This window comes from Arachis stenosperma, chromosome 9 (assembly GCF_014773155.1).
Source record: "Arachis stenosperma cultivar V10309 chromosome 9, arast.V10309.gnm1.PFL2, whole genome shotgun sequence".
Lineage (NCBI taxonomy): Eukaryota > Viridiplantae > Streptophyta > Magnoliopsida > Fabales > Fabaceae > Arachis > Arachis stenosperma.
In genome coordinates, this window is record NC_080385.1 from 133847420 (window position 1) to 133865080 (window position 17661).

Below are 17661 nucleotides of genomic sequence, written 5' to 3' on the forward strand. Positions count from 1 at the left end.
AGGGAAACTCGTATCTCAGATAGTGGAAGTGCAAATCACAATTATCAATAATTCAGCATATACATGCATTCATTCTCATCCGTGGATCAACATCCATCTCAGCCTTCCGGCTCACGGTTCAGTCCAGAACCAGCCAATATTCATAGCATACACAGCCATTCCGGCTCACAACAAAACAGCACTTCCACATTCAACATCATCAACTTGTAAAATCGGCATTTAAGCCATAAATCACTTTTTCTCAAATCATTTCACTTTGAAATCAAGTTTCAACTCTTTTTAGCCTCGGCTTTTAGAAATCTCATTTCTCAAATCATCTCAGGCTCATAAGCCAAATCTACTCAAGGTAAGTTTCCTTTTTAAAACAGAGCCACTCTCGGCATTCTCTTTCCAAACTTCCAAACCATGGCAAGTTAAGGATTTATTTCAAAGCATTCAAAATCACCCATCCAACAATGGGATTTTATAACAAAAGTTTCTCGGCAGAGTCCCAAGTCTCTAGGGAAGGTCAACCTATATCAATTCCTTAAAATTCATTGAAACTCTTAAAATCATAAATTCTCGGTTCAAGTAAATAAAAACTGAATTTACTATAATACCGGCCATACAAAATCACAAGTTCCAACCCGGTCCAAAAGTCAACTCATTTGAAACGGAACCGGTTCATTTGAATCAAACCACTTTCAGGTTTCTTTTTAGAACCCATTTTTCTAACTCTTCCAAAATGCCTCAAACTTGATTAATCAATCAAAAGTCTAGATTCCTTTGAAATCACTAAAAACTCCTTTTTATATTAAAATCAATATTAGAGCATCATTCTTTCCTTCAGTGATTCAAACGGTAATAGTTCAGTTCTAAATAAGCCGAACTCAACGTATAAGGTTCATTAAATAAATTAAGCTTGAAAACATAAATATCCTCTTAATAAATCAAATAATACAATTTCTCAAATCTAACCCTTTTTAAATAACTTTTCAAACAAGACTAGGATTTTGCAGAAATTTCGGCAGCACCTCCCCTAAAACTTGGACTTTTGCCACCCGGTTCGGGTCCCAACTAAACCATTTCTCATTCCTTTTCAACAACTCAAAACCAGAAATCAATTTAAAGCAAGCTAAAATCCAACAATCGCCTCAGTGGCGTATCTCAAGGAAATCATTTCAAAATCAACTAAATATCAACCGTTTTAACTCATTTCCAAAGCCTTAAAGAAACAGCTCAGCAATAAATCATTTGTCCAAAACCAAGTCAATTAAAGTAAACCAGGCTGAATTCAAAAGTGCATTCGACTTTTCAAATCATCAAAATAATTAACTCAAATCAAATCAATCCTCAACGGATTAAACTCAGATTCAAATCTTTAAAGAATCAACTTCAAACATTACATTTCATAAAGACGCACAACAATTCAGCCAAACCAACATCCATAATCATTCGAGTCAAACAAATAATACATAAGGCTGATACAATCACCAAATACACAATATCTCACATCAGTATCCATATGTAATAATTCCAATACATAAAACATAGTTTTTGAAAAGTGCCCCTACCTCAAAACGCAATTCCATAACCCAAATGCCTCATCAAGTCCTTTCCGTCTCAAACTGAACTGACGGCAACCAAAACCTCAGCTCCAAGCCACTTTCGCAACAGCCTCAACACTCTAATCGCAACATACAACAACCGAAACTCAATCGTATAGCAATTAACGCCACAAACCTCAGCGTGAGCTAACAGAATAGTAACCAAAAGACTTTCAAACCGAAAATGCTTACCGAACCGAAGGAGGAACGGCTGAACCGAAACAGCGGTGGTCTCCGAACCGGTTCGGCGGCAGCCCGGCAGCCACCCCAAGCGGCAGTGACGACAATTTCCGATCACGCCAACTGAAACCAACACGCAGTGACTACGGTATTCTCAGAATTCAAAAAGAACAAAAACCTCAAATAAAACCCTTACCGACAACTTTTCCGGCGACAGCAGCGGGGTTTTCTTGCGGCCAGGCACGGCGGCGTGACTCAACACAGAACCAGGCAGAGCGGCGGCAGCCTCCAGAACGCCGGTGAGCTTCCTCAACGACGCTGATGGCCGGAGCTTCGACGGTGCTAACCGAGGCTTACCGGCGGCAGAAACGGTGGCGATAGCTTCGTGCAGCACGGTAGCGCCTGTCCTTTCCCCCACCGCGGGCCCTCTGTGTCTCTCTCGCACCCTTTGCTCTTATGACGGCGGCCATGGCTTCACCGACGGGACCAGGCGCGGCGGTTTCAGGCCCTCAGACCCTCCTCGCTCGCGTACCCTCTCTCTCCCTGTCTCAGCTTCGACGGCGACTCCCGATAGACCAGCGGCGACGACAATAGCACGGGCAGCTACGGCGGCACGACGAGGCTATCTCCATGGTGCTGTAGCTCGGGAATGATGACTCGCGAGGGTGACATCGGCGGGCTCCTTGCGGTGGTTGTGACCCTCCTCCCCTCGGCGGCATCAAACGGCGGCGGCAAACCCTAGTGCCATTGACGCAGATCCTTGTCTCACCCTCAGATTTCACTCCTCTCGTTTCTGTGCGACGCGACAGCACGGCGGCAGTGACGCCCGCCGGCGCCGTCCTCCCCCTCTCCTCTCCTTCCTGTTCCTCTTCTCCCACTTTCTGCTCCTCTTTTCTTTCCTTCATGGAAACTGAAAGGAAACTATGTGTGGCGTGAATGAAAGGAGGAAGGAAAACAGGTCAAATGTGGCGGCTGGGTTTGGGAGCTGAGTGTGTGTGAAAGGGAACCGGGTCGGGTAACGGGTCACTGGGTTAAGGTTTCATTATTTTGAAAATTAGGGTTAGGGGTAATTCGGTAATTTTACTTAAGATTGTGAATAATATAATAATTGAAATCCAAATTAAATCCAACACTAATTGTATTTAGAAAATACTATTTGCTCATCAATTTCACAAATTACTTTCAATAAAATGTCCAAATCCAAACTTTAGAAATAATATAATTAATTTCTCTATTTTCCAAAATAGCAATATCAATATTTAAAATATTAATTACTTAGTCCAAATCATATAAAATCCTTATTATTTCATAACTATCAACTTTATAATTCAAATATAGAAAATAATCCAATAATTATAAAATTAGATAATAATCATAACTCGTCTCAAATTCAATAAATCAAAACTTGCCTTAATTATCTTTAATAAAATAATTTCTGAAATTAAGGCTATAAATAACTATAATTTGAGACTTGATCATAATAAGACTTTTCAAAAGTTTTGGGTCTTACAGGAGCGAGATTAATTATGCAGGAGACAATTTTATTTTGTCTCATAAATAGTGAAAAACAGAATCAGAACAAGAAAGAAGAAGATGACACAGTCATGTATCCTGGTTTAGCTGCCTTGTGTAATGCAACCTACATCCAGTCTCCACCACAATAATGGTGGAATTTTTACTATTTTTTCAAGTATTACATACACTAATTTCCAAGATTTTAACCTAATCTTATCAGTGACAAACCAAACTTCAATATAAGCTTGACTTAGCTAGGTTATTTTCTAGACTCTAAACATACTAAGTGCTCACCCAACTTAGCAAGGGATACATCAAATACAAGATACAAAACAGAAATACAATCAAAAGAGATAAGACATAAATTTTGGCTTTTCTCTCCATGTAACTCTCTTTATTTTTTCTCTCAATGGCTTTTTCTTAATGCCTCACTAATATGTCTTTTACCACTGAATAGAAATAAAGAAAGATACAACATATAAACTGAATATTTAATGATAAACTATGAAGGAGATGATGTTAACAACTCAAACTCTATAAGCTTAACCCAGATTCTAAACTCTTAAATGTAGCTATTCATCTTGGCAAAATGCTCCTTTTAGTGTAGGTGTAATGCTTCAAAGACTTCAAATTTTGATTTGTGAGGTTTCTCTCTTTTCTAATTTTGGGTTCTTTCTCCCTGAATAAAACTGAAGGATGATATTCCTTTTTGTATTGAGTTCTATCTCCACACCTAGGGCTTCTTCATAAAGTCAGTTTCTTGAAACTTGAGCTAGCTGAGATCTTCCCTTTCCTTTTGTTAATCAGACAAAAAAAAATCAGGAATTTGATATCAGAGATAAGTAGCGTAGTAGTAACAATTTCATTGGTAATAGATCCTCAATGGGTTTGATAAATCAAAATCCTTAATTTGGTACTTTGGCTCCAAGTTTCATTATCAACCATTGATTTACAGCAAAACAAAGTAGCCACCACTTTCTTTATATTACTAAAAATGGCTGTGCAGAGGGAAGAAAAACTCAGCAAGTAATTAACTTGCATGTTAATGAAAACAATTAACCTTTTCTCTTCTGATTATGCTTAATTTATGCATGTTGATTTTGATTTGGCCCAACTTTTTTTATTTGCTTCCCTTTCTTCTGATTTTGTGCTTAATGAAAAAGTGAATCACCTTTTTCTTCTTTGATGCTTAGTAAAAGAGTGAACTTTTTTTCTTCTTTGTTCTTTACCCAAACCACAAGAGCTCCACCCTCAGCTATATGCTTTTTCTTTTATGAGGACAATATACTAGATTATCTTGATGATGCATGATGACTTTGATGATCCACTTGCTGATTTGTTGTCTAATTTGCAATTTATTAGGCTGCATCATTACTTTGGGCCTGCAACACTAATACAAGGATTAAATCTAATTGGGCTTTTAACTTAACCAAAAGTAATGTTTGTCATCATTATTAATTTTGTTATTTTCTAAACTTAACAATCTCTTTTTTGATGACAAACAACATTTAAAATAAAAATAAAGAGAATGAAATGCAAAAATTTATATTAGAGACTTCTCTTTGATGATACCGTTTCAAATGTGATATGCTCTTCTTTTCTTTCATAAAAGATACTCTCCTTTAATGTGAGTTTTTCAACAAACACACACAAGTTATAGTAGCACATATAGAGAACATCATTACTCATGAGCAAGTAACATGAGCAAACAGATTAACAAATAATTAATTAGCAAAATATACATCAAACCAATTAATAGCAAAGCTACAACAAACCATTTAATAGCAAAGCATAAACTATTATTCTAATACTACTGCCTTTTTTGTCATCAAGGGAAGAAAACAAAATCAATCCAGACTTGAAAGAGATGGAGATAACTAAATAAGTAGCATATGTTTAGTTAAATAGTTAAAGTTATCCAGAAAGTAATAAAAGCAGTAGCTAAAACCAATTGTCTGATAAAATTAAGTGCAATATAATCAAAAGTCTTCCATGATACAGATTTTATAAAATCACAAACTATCGGCAAGTTCACCGAATCATATCAAGTAATACCACGGAAGTGGTTTATCATTCCTACGAGGATTAACAGAGTAAGCAAGCAATGATCAATTGATTAATCTAGTCAGACAATCAAACTTGAGAGTTTTGAAAATCTTTAACATAAAACAGTGAATTAAGTAAAAGCAAATAGTGATTATTGAGAAAGTAATATGATAGAAAGAGTTAAGGTTTCAGAGATGTTAAACTTTCGAAAAAATGCTTTTCACTCTCTACATTGATCATGCAAGATGTCCTTATGGCAAATCATAAATAATCAAGTTCCAATCCCTTGGTAATTCAATTTCTCTAATCCTAATAAATTATTAATTCCTTGATTAATTGATTGTGATAAGAGGTTAAGTGCTTTCAATGATTTAAAAATCATATAATTCCTAAGAAATAAACTTAGTTAATTCGATGTCACTTATCAAGTCCAAGTTCAAAATCTAAGAATTACGAGAAGGATTTTTCAAGCTTAATTCAAATAATTAACTTTTCCAAGATATTAAGAGAATTCAAGTCAGATTTAGAATTGTTTCCTAACACATTCAAACCCTTTAGATGAAGAATGAAAACTCTTTCTTAAGAAAACATCAATGCATTACTCAAAGGTAGAAAAGTTATAACATTAATCCATTAGAATCCACAGAATTTCTAACCTTAATCAAGGAGATTAATGTTTCATGCTTCAAAAGAAAATCTAGAATTATAAATTGTAAAAAACTGCCAAAGAAACACTCATGTCTGGGCTCCTTTTCTTTTTATACTAACCCTAAAACAAATTCAACAGTCAAAACTAATTCAAAAAGGAAACTAAATAAAATCAAATATCATTCATTAAGTTCTCTTCAGGTTTTTCCTTCAAGATAACCTCCTTTGATCTTTTTCACATTAGAAAATTAATGCTTGACTTCATGGGCTTATGTTAAGTCTTAGGTTAATCACTTAAGTGTTTGAAGAATCAGAGGACTTGGTGAGAGAATTAAGACCCCTGGGAGTGGCCCATTTGGTGCGTGGAATGCACCCTTTCATGCATGCAATGCATGACCTATACTTGGGAATGTTGGCCTTTATTTCATACTTCACGTTGCACGCATGGATACTGTAAACTCCAAGTAATTAGTAAATAATTATCAAATATATTAATTATTATTTAAAAAAATTAAAAAATTAAATTTTATAGTTGAGAATGGAAGAAATAATTAAAATATGAATTTTGACACTAATTTTAAAGATTTTGGCTCAAAACCGGACTAACAAGTCGAACCGCTTGAAAGCCCATTTAATCCACCCAAAATATAAGCTCACAATCAGCCACTTCTCCCTTCTAAAGCTGCAGTTTACGTTGAAGGAGGAGAAGAGAGCTTGAAAACACTCAAAACCTTCACCTAAAATTCAATCTCACATAACTTTCAATTCGGAGTTTCGATTGACGAGCCATTAGTAGTCACGTGTTGGTTTCAAAATTCTCTACAAAACCCACTGAGCAATTTGGTAAGAGAATCACGTTTTCTCACCCAATTCCCCGCTTTTCAGTTCGTGATTTTGGGTTTTGGTAATTGAGAGATTTTGTGATTTTGATAATTTAGGGATACTCTAGCGGTGGATAATCACCATATTTTGTCCATTTGACTCATGGATAATAGTAAAAAAAGCTCTAACCCTGGTGAATTGGTGATTTAGTGAGCTCAATGTTGATTATTGTTATATTTTACGAATTAGATAGTGTATCTTGTTGAATTGGAGTTAAATAGGTGGATATTAAAAGCTTAGAATTGAATTCTGGGAGATGAAAATTTAATTGGTGAGAAGTTGGAGCTTTAGAGCTTGAGGAACGGTGGATAATTGAGGTGTTCTGGGCTTAGGGAGGAATCGACCAAGATATGATTTTGGTTTCTCGTAGTTAATATTTAATGTCACGTGAAAACATAGGCTAGATGACCATAGGATAAGTTGTATGATATGGAAGGTTGAGGTTTAGTAGCTCGTTGTTGGAAATTGTTGAGTGGGTGGTTGAAATGCATGATGATTAATTATTAATGATTGTAAATAACGATGATAAGAATAATTGATGATTGATGAATGATATTGAATTATAATGTTGAACTTTGAAATGAATAATCAATGTGATAAATAATATTGATAGTAAGTGATGATGAGGATAGGTTGTGAAGATTTGTTGATTATATATATGTAGGTATTTGTGGATGATTGAGTGGTTTGGATGGAACTCGAAAAGGGTGGCGAAGTCTGAGTTTTAGGAGAGGTGCTGCCGAAATTTTATGAGAATTTTGGAAAGTTTTGTATTGGTTAATCTGGATAGAAGAATAATTTATTTGATTTTGATTTATTTAAAAAAAGAATGAATTAGGTTTGAGTTTAAATTATTGAGAAAAGAATTGTGTTTTGAGTTTGATTAAGAAATCACATTTGGAGGAATTTTAGTGAATTTTAAAAGTAATTGGTTTTTGATTGAGTAATTCCGTTTTGCGACGTTTTGAAAAAGTTGAAGAATTCAAGTTTCGATTTAGCAAAACGAGATAATCTCCGAGCCTTTAGGAATGTTTTAAATTTAAGAATGAAACTGAAATTGGTTTTGGTTTAAAGGAGTGTCTACCATCATAAATTTAGAGTCAATGGAGTAGAAGATAGAGGAGTTGGAGTGAGTTATAACAACAAATGACTTTGATTGGACATAAAGAATATGGTATGATGAAGACGGTATTGATGTTAATGTTGAGTTCAGAAAACTGAGATGACGATCAAACATTATTAAAATATTAATTAGGAAATTATTAAATGGTTATTTGTTTAAATTGCTTCCAATAGTTTGTTTGATGTTTTTGTTCAAGTATGCAGGAAGCAAATTAGTTTTCTATTGGGCCAAAGCTACACAAGCCCAAATGGATCATTGAAGAAAATTCATCTTTGGACAAAATTAATTCAAATATTAGTGGCTGGATATTGAAAAAGAAAGAAATCCAAAGTTGGCCCAAGAAACTAATAAAAAACCCAAATAAACTCTTCTTTTGGTCCAACATCATCATTAATCCAAACTAGAAGAAGAAAGAAGTGGATCAAGGCATGCTTCGGTTACCTACTGGAATCCAAATTCCAATTCAATTAATTATATTTCTTGGTAACGGAAACAACCATGGACTAATGGATTTCAAATTTCAACTCAATTAAATTCATGCCTTGGTAACTGAAAAGATAAAATTCAATTTGGTTTATTTGCATTAATAGCTCCATACGTTACTCCCTGTCTTGGGGAATGAGATTCGAGATTCAATTGAATTTAGTTTTCTTTGAATGCTTCCTTCGAAAGTTTTCTCTCTCTTCTCTCTCCTCTCTTTTGCTTTCAGTCACGTCCATCAACAGAGCAGAAGATAGAAGAAGATATCAGAAAGAGGCTATGAAGAAGAAAGGCTATGGAGGATCTTTGCTACAGAAGGAAAGATTTTTGTTGCCAAGAAAAGAAGCAATCTGCCTCTGTCAGAAAGAAAATCCAGCTTGATAAAAGATCATTTCCATTTTTATTCATCAAAGAAAGATAGCCGCTGTGCTACACATAGGAAGGAGCAAAAATGGAAGGCAAGAAGCTGTCCTGGGTCAGGAGCTCATCAAGGGTCCGAATCCTTTATTGGAGCCAAAGTCAACATCAAGGGTTTAGATTGAAGGAGCTTGATGAAAAAGGTTGAGAAAGATGAGGCAAGCTTGCATGCATCAGCCTCGGTTCCTCATCTCTCTCTGTTGAAGCCGATGCTACTCGTTGGTAGGAGAAGAAGTTGCTGGGTTAGGGTTTCAACCTTGGAAGCTTCCCCTTCTATATTAAGGGTGAACAGGCAAGGGTTGAGATTAAGGAGAGAAAGTGTAAAGCACAGAGTTATCATAGGCAGCTACCCGAGCTTCTTGAGTTCATCTCCTTCAATGGTGTTCATTTTGTTTTCTTTTTCTTAGTATTGTCTGTCTGAGTCTCATGGTAAAAGAAAAACATGGTGAGGTTTGTAAGAAAAAGCCAATGAGAAAAAAGAGGCAGTGATTAATATTAAAGAAAAAGTCATAGATGTCTCAGAATTTCTTTGTACATCTTTTTGTTGTGTTTCATGATCCTGTGGGGATTTTCTTGCAAGTTGGATTAGCACTTTGCGGTTGAAAGCTAAGTTTTAAGTCATAGTCAAATTCAAATTAGGTGTAGAATCTGGATTTATTCCAAATAGGAATGGATAGTTCCTAGGAAGAAATTGGTGTTTGTAATGTTGTGATAACATAAGTGAAATTCTATCATTGTTGTGATGGAGACTGGATGTAGGTCACATTGCACCTAGTGGCTGAACCAGGATATATCTGGTGTTAACTCTTCTTTCTTACTCCTTTCTCTGTTTCTGTTTATCAGGAGACAAAAAATATCTCTCAATTCGGTACGAGACAAAACAAAAGGACTCTCAACTCGACACGAGACAAAAAGAAGAAATATCTCCTGAGGTTCCTTGAAAAATCAGAAATTAATATTCAGCAAAAAATGGGGCTAAGATTCAACCCCTAATTCTCTTAGCCACTGATTACCATCAGTTAAGATTCATGATGAATGAGATATGATTGAGAATGAATGTGTGAATGATTTATAATGAATTTAAAAATGAAATTGATTTTTGAGCTTTGACCTAACAAGGATCGTGGTGGTTTACCGCTTGTCCAGTGTCGAGACGTTTGTGGGAATCGTGGATATTTATCGCCCACCAGATTTTAAGAAAAGTTGTTTTGTAAGGATCGTGGTTATTTATCACCCACGTGTGTTCTGTTTTCCAATTGAAAATGTTTGTGGGGATCGAGGTGGTTTACCACCCACAAATGGTGAGGATTGTGGTACTGTACCACACACCAGTTTTTAAGACAACGATGTCCAGGTTAGCTACCGATGATGTCGGGTTGGCTATATAACCGACAGATGAGACTCCTCGTCCATAAGGCAGGCATACATCATATGCATATGTGTGTTTTATTTGATCGTGCATTAATTGGGCTTGCCTATATGATTATTATGCTTACCTGCTGTAATTGCTACCTGCTGTATCTGTATCCTACTTGTGTTTGCTTTGTTCGTATTGCATGTATATGCACTGAAGTTTTGGTGGAATGGAGGAAACAGAAAGTGAAGGATTGGATCACAATTAGATTGGAGGAGACAGAAAGTGAATTGTAGGGTTAGAGTTTAATGAGATAGAAAGTGAATTGTAGAATTAGAGTTAGATTGAGGCCTGGATACTTTATAGAGTTTTACCAAATTTATGGTTTAGTTTATTCCTTTAAGTTTATATCTGAGTGACGGAGTTCTAAGATTGCCTCTGGCTTTTTCGAGACCTTTTATACTAACTATGTGGACACCTTTACCATGCTGAGAACCGTATATAGTTGCTTTTTAGATGCAGGGTAAGAGGTACCTCATTGAGCATTCTGGAGACTCTGTAGAAGCGAAGAACTCTGGGGACTTAGGGTTGTATTTTATTTATTTTTATATATGTGTATAGATTTTCCATCTTGTATTTTATGCTTGTCCCTCTTAGAGGTCAACTTGGAGAAACAGGTTGTCAGTTTTATGAGTCTCGGATATTTTGAGTTATATGTACATTTATATATATATATACTCTGGCTGGCCTTTGCTTCGCTGGTAGAGTTCGGAGCTTGATATTTGTATTTTGGAATTCTAATCTTATGTTTATGGTCTTTTAGCCATTGTTTCGATCTTGCTTATCCATCTATGCTTATCTTTCGTGAGAGACACGATTTCTGTTTTGATTTTGCTTAACTTCTTTTTCAAGGCTCTTAGTTATAACTTCTTTCAACTATATCTATGTATGTATTTTATTTTTAGAGGTCGTAGTGCCTCACTACCCCTGATTTATGACCTAGGCATAAAGCTCTATCTGGTAGGGTGTTACAGATACCCACGTCACACGCATAGCCTCCCTTGGTACAATTAATCTCTGTTTGGTTTTCACGTTGCACGCATGGAGTTCCACGTGCAACGCATGGCCTTTCTTTGCACCAATTTGCCTCTTTTTGTTACCTCACATTGCACGCACTATATCCTACGTGCAACACATGGTTTTTGTTCCAATTTGCTTCTGTTTGCTTGCTCATATTGCACGCATCATGTCTGTAAAACCTGGTTAATTGATATATAATTAACTCATAAATTAGAATTTATTCTAGAAAATTAGAAATGTGATTTTTATGGTTTAATATGATAGAGAAAATTAAAACGAAAATTTTGACACTAATTTTAAAAAATTTGGCGCAAAATTGGGCCGAACGGGCCAAACTAGGCCAACTGGGCCCGTATTGGGGCCTTGGCCTAACCCAATTGGGTAATTAAATGAAGGCAACAGCCTTCTTCCCCTAGCCACACACACAAACACGCTGAAATACATATGGGGAAGGGAGGGGCATGTCATGAAAACATAAACCTAGATTGATCTTCAATCCTTGATAACTTTTGATCCAGAATTCCGATCGCCGCACCGTTTACGGCTACACGACCGTAGCATCAAGCTCTACAAAGCCCATAAGATTGTGCAAGAGGTAAGCCACGAATTGATTTCAGTTTTCCATCCCTTGATTTCGAAAATATTAGGATAAAGTGTTGAGATTTTGGGCTCTTTGATGTTATAGGATCCAAATAGCTTGAAGGAAAGGCTTAGTCTTGCCTCTTTGATCTTTGGGTAAGTTAAGAGATCTCAAATCATAGTAAAATCTTTGAATTAAGACATTTGGGTATTGAATTGTTGTGTTTATTATATGTGATAATTGTGGTTTAGGTAGTGTGTATGTGAATATTGAAGCTTGATTGAGGTCTTGGAGAGCTTAGAATAAGTTTTTGGGTGCTGAAAATCTATTCTTGGAGGTGTCAAAGCCTTGAGAGCTTGTAAAAAAGTGAAATTGGAAGTGTTCTGGGTTGAGCGGAGAATCGGCCAAGGTATGGTTTCGGTTTCCTGTATCTAAAATGTAATGTAATTGTGAAAATTTAGGCTAGTGACCCATAGGATATGATTGAATTAAATTTGGTTGTTGGAATTGTTGTATGATGATGTATGATAGTTTGATGATTTGGGTTGTTTTGATGAATTGTGATGTTGATATTGATAATATAGTGTTGAAGATTGAGATTGAGAGTGATCATGATGATTATTGGCAATATAATGACGATGGGTGATTGTGTTGGTTGAAATATGTGTTAGTGTGAAATATTTGATAATTGAGGTAGAAGAAGGTATAATGTGAATGGAAATTGGTATAAAAAGGTGATTTGTGGTACAAAAGGTATGTTATGAAGTACATTGGAGCTTGGTGTGGTTTAGGTTTGGTTTTGGTTGAAATTTTGGTAAGTTGAGAATTTAGTGAATTTTTGTAAAAATGAATTTTTGATGAACTTTAAGAGATCATATTTTGAGCTATCATTTTTGAAATTTAATGAATTTTATATCAAATGAAAGATAATTTAACAAGCTTTAAAATGGTTTAAATTTTGTGGAAATATGAATTCTGTAGAAAGAGATATGATCGTGAAAGTTAGTGTCTGAAATCTGATTTCTGTGAATGCTGCAGAATTTGTGATTTCTGATTTGTGTGCGCACGCATGGTGCACGAAATTGTGATCACACTCTTCACAACTCCGCACAACTAACCAGCAAGTGTACTGGGTCGTCCAAGTAATACCTTACGTGAGTAAGGATCGATCCCACAGAGATTGTCGGCTTGAAGCAAGTTATGATCATCTTGTAAATCTCAGTCAGGCGGATTCAAATGGTTATGAGGTGTTGATAATTAAAAGATAAATAAAACATAAAATAAGATAGAGATACTTATGTAATTCATTGGAGGAAATTTTAGATAAGCATTTGGAGATGATTTGTTGCTTTTGAACCTCTGCTTTCCTATTGTCTTCATCCAATCATGCGCACTCCCTTCCATGGCAAGCTGTAAGTTGGTGGATCACTGTTGTCAATGGCTACCATCCGTCCTCTCAGTGAAAATGGTCCGGCTACGGTTCTCACCGCAGGACTAATCATATGTTGGTTCTCACTCGTGTTAGAATAAGATCCATTGATCCTTTTGCGCACTGTCACTGCGCCCAACAGTCGCGAGTTTGAAGCTCGTCACAGTCATCCCCTCCCAGATCCTACTCGGAATACCACAAACAAGGTTTAGACTTTTCGGATCTCAAGAATGCTGCCAATTGTTTCTAGCCTATACCACAAAGGTTCTAATCTCACTAATTTGAATGCTCTGTTGTCAGGAGATGCTAGTCAAACGCATGGATCAGAGACCCAAGAGAATATACTCCAACTGGTGTCCAATGACTACGTTGAACATTATGTAGACCGCTTGTGGTTGTCAAGCACGCGGATCTTGGCTAAGTAAGTACTGAAGATAGTGGGTGATTGTCACGGATCACCCCTTCAGTCTGACTTAACTGAATTAAGTATGAGAGTATATCTTGGAGAAGAAGTAGGCGTAAATTGAAAGAAAAACAATAGTACTTGCATTAATTCCTGAGGAACAGCAAAGCTCCTCACCTTAATCTATGAGGTGTAGAAACTCTACCGTTGAAAATACATAAGAATAGAAGGTCTAGACATGGCCGAATGGCCAACCTCCCAAATGACATAAGAATTCGAAAACAGGGGAAGAAGACCCTAGTACAATAGTAAAAAGTGCTATTTATACTAAACTAGTTACTAGGGTTTATAGAAAATGAGTAGATAGTGCAGAAATCCACTTCCGGGGCCCACTTGGTGTGTGTTTGGACTGAGCTTTGAAGCTTTCACGTGCATAGGCCATCCATGGAGTTAAACACTAGCTTGGGTGCTAGTTTGGGCGTTTAACTCCAGCTTTGGTGCCAGTTCTGGCGTTTTACGCCAGAAAAAGGTCTCTGATGGGTGTTTGAACGCCAGTTTGGGCTATCAAATCTCAGACAAAGTATGGACTATTATACATTTCTGGAAAGCCCAAGATGTCTACTTTTCAACTCAATTGAGAGCGCGCCAATTGGGCTTCTATAGCTCCAGAAAATCTACTTCGAGTGCAGGGAGGTCAGAATCCAACAACATCTGTAGTCCTTTCTCAGCCTCTGAATCAGATTTTTGCTCAGGTTCCTCAGTTTCAGCCAGAAAATACCTGAAATCATAGAAAAACACACAAACTCATAGTAAAGTCCAGAAATGTGAATTTTTCATAAAAACTAATAAAAATATACTAAAAAGTGACTAAAACATACTAGAAACTACCTAAAAATAATGCCAAAAAGCGTATAAATTATCCGCTCATCAACGCACACCCTGTGGATTTTTGAAACTGTGCGCATGCACAGCCTTGTGTACATGCACAGCCTTGTGCGCACGCACACACGGGGATATGGCTACTTGTGGAAGTGCTAGCACACTCTGTGCGCACACACAACCAATGAAGTTTTGCAAGCAGTGCGCACGCATAGCCTTGTGCGCACGCACAGCCTTGTGGGCACGCACACGTTGAGAGGTGTATTCTATTGAAAGCATTCGCATGCCTTGTGCAAGCGAACAGAATTGGAAAATTTTACTCCTGTGCGTATGCACACCTCTATGCGTACGCACACATTTTGAAAATCCTTCTGGGCTTGCGTACGCACACCCGTGTGCGTACACACTGCCTTGTTTTCTTATAAAAATCTTGTTCTTAAATTTTTCACCTTCCTGCCAAGCTTGTAATCTTCCGTGACCCTGTTTCCAGCAAGTATAATTTTTGTGGTGTTTTTAAAACTGAATTTCAAGCTTTGAAGCCCCTATTTTCATCCTTTAAGTCTTAAATCTTAATAGTATGCCTAGTAGTAAGAAGAAACTAGGAAATATGGTAACTTGTGGATGAAGTAAGGAGAGAGTTAGCGATGAATGATGAGTAATGATGATTGTATGAGTTGCTGAGTATGATGGTAGAATTGCTGTGTGTGTTATAAGTCGGATGGCTATGATAAACATTGAATTATGATTGGGCATGTATATGCATACGATTAATTATTAAATGATTATGATTGATTGAGGAAGTTTGAACATGTGGCGAGTGTGTCGAGGTGGCCTATAGGATTAATTAATGAATCTTGATGGAAAGTGTTAGATGTTAATGTGCTTGTGTTTTCTTTCTAGTTTCTAATGGTGACAGGGCACAGATACCCTCTAATGGTGACAAGGCACAGATACCCTCTAATGGTAACAGGACACAGATGCCCTCTAATGGTGAAAGGGCACATATTTCCTCTAATGGTAATAAGGCACAACAGAGAGACTGTGCCCGGATTAGCTACCAGACACGTCGTGTTGGCTTGATAACCGATAGATGAGACTCATCAGCCACTAGGACAAGCATGCATCATAGGCATTTATATGTTAGTTTGGTGTGATTTGTTTGGAATGCCTAATTGACTACATAAATACTTGCTACTTGTTTAACTACTGTATCTGCTTCCTGTTTGTGATTTCCTTGCTTAATATAATTATGTTTGGTGACTCATCAGCCACTAGGACAAGCATGCATCATAGGCATTTATATGTTAGTTTGGTGTGATTTGTTTGGAATGCCTAATTGACTACATAAATACTTGCTACTTGTTTAACTACTGTATCTGCTTCCTGTTTGTGATTTCCTTGCTTAATATAATTATGTTTGCATATAAAATTACCGGTGGTGGTTGGGAGGTTCGGAGGAGTTGGAAAGGGGAGTTTTAGTTAGACTGAAGATCCTTAGTTAGTTGCCTATTTTTGTTTCTCATGGTTTAGTTATATTTATACGCTTTGATTATGAATTGGGAGTTCTAGGATTGCCTTCGTCTTTCTCAAAACATTATATGTTAGATATTTGGGCACTGTTACCATGCTGAGAATATCCGGTTCTCACTATGTGAATTTTGTGGTTTTCAGATGCAGGACGTGAGGCTCCTCGCTGAGACATGCTGGAGACTTCTGTTTTAGGAAAGATCCTTAACTCTTGGGACTTTATTTTGGTTTTATGTACTTACTTAGATACTTATTATCTTCATTGTATATATATAATATATATATATACTGTATTAACTCCTCTTAGAGGTTATTTTGGAGGAACAGGTTCTGTAACTTGTCTTTTGGGTTTCTTTTGGGCTCTTCTACTTTATATATGTATGTATACTTCTATGCTCGGACCGGTTATCTTTGCAAACCGAGTCTTGAGCTTTGATATCTGTATTTTTGATACTCTCTTGTATATATATTCGTGTTAGCTTATCTTTTATTTGCTTCGTTACGTTATCGATCCAAGTGTTGCGCTTTTCAATTTAACGATTTTGTTTTACCCCTTTTTTCTCCAAAAGCTCCTAGTTATAAACATTTTTCACACTACTATATATACTAAATTTTATTTTTAGAGGTTGTAATACCTCACCACCTCTGTTTTATGACTTAAGGATAAGATTCTGTGTGGTAGGGTGTTACAATGTCCTACATGAAACACGTGGTTATTGGCTCCAATTCTTGTCTAAGGAACTCTCTGTTGGATCCAGAGATCTCTTTGTTTGATTCTCCTTCTTGTGCCTCTTTTTAAAGATGATTCCTAACCTCTTCTTTCTCATTGATCTTTGCTCATTCTCCTCCGAATTTTTCTGTAATCAATGAATTCAAACTAACTCAAAGTAATGCTCTTTAAATCATAAAATCATTGTCTTTTTAACAAAAAGTTATTAGATTATTGAATGAAATTCTAAAAAAAATAACTAATGATGCGGCTGCATCATTCAACATGAGACTTTCCTAGGCATCCGAACCTTCATCCTCAGTGTCCAATGGCTCTTCTTGATCAGTAGCCATGGTGTCATCTTCATGAATGTTGTCCACATACTTCAGAAGAACTGCCACTCTATGCCTTGACTTGCGCAAAGCATTTTCATTCCGAATGGCAAGCTTTATCGCTTGTTGGCTTGTGGAGATGAGATGATTTGACAAATTCACAAATTCCTACAGAATATCTTTTACAACTCTATACAGAAGGAATTTGTGTCCAGTGGATACTGATGTTCTAGTGGTGGATTGAGGAGGAATGCCGTCAAGCTCTTCTTCTTCATCATCAAGAACCACTCTTTTAGATCTGGTAGGTCATTTCTTTTGTTGTTTCCTTGCACCACCCCTTTTAGGTAAGAGTTTCTATTTTTAAGTGTCTCATTGACCAGGTCAACACCAAAAAATTCAAAGATGCAGGTTAAAAAGATGCCATAAGGAAGAGACGCATTCTTGTCACTCTTTATATAGTTATACATATGTCTCATCATTAAATAAGCAAA